The following is a 342-nucleotide window of genomic DNA, read 5'->3' as shown; positions in this document are numbered from 1 at the left end:
CCAAGAACTGCTATGTACATGTCATCAAATGTGGTTTTAAAAATCTCCCAAATTTGCTAGTAAAATGTCAACAGAGCTTAATCTTGGCCGATCTATTCCTTTTATTCGTTTTCTTTCCTCTCCAGCGAGCTCCACCACCGGGGAGGCCGGGGCCCCAAGGGGCTCAGACCCCCGGGGAAGCACCGCGCCCTGTGGGTGCGGTGACCCAGCCCCGGTCCCGGCCTCCGCCGCCCGCCTGAGTCGGGTCGCGGTCCCCGGGCGCCCCGCCGGAGGCTCTTCCGCGGTCCCCGGGGGCCGGGGCGGGGCCGGCGCCGTATCCGCGCTTCCTGCCATCTCCCCCCC

Source organism: Ursus maritimus, unplaced genomic scaffold (genome assembly GCF_017311325.1).
Source record: "Ursus maritimus isolate PB19 unplaced genomic scaffold, ASM1731132v1 scaffold_2, whole genome shotgun sequence".
Taxonomy (NCBI): domain Eukaryota; kingdom Metazoa; phylum Chordata; class Mammalia; order Carnivora; family Ursidae; genus Ursus; species Ursus maritimus.
The sequence above is the reverse complement of the archived record's forward strand: the minus strand, read 5'-3'. Positions refer to the sequence as shown.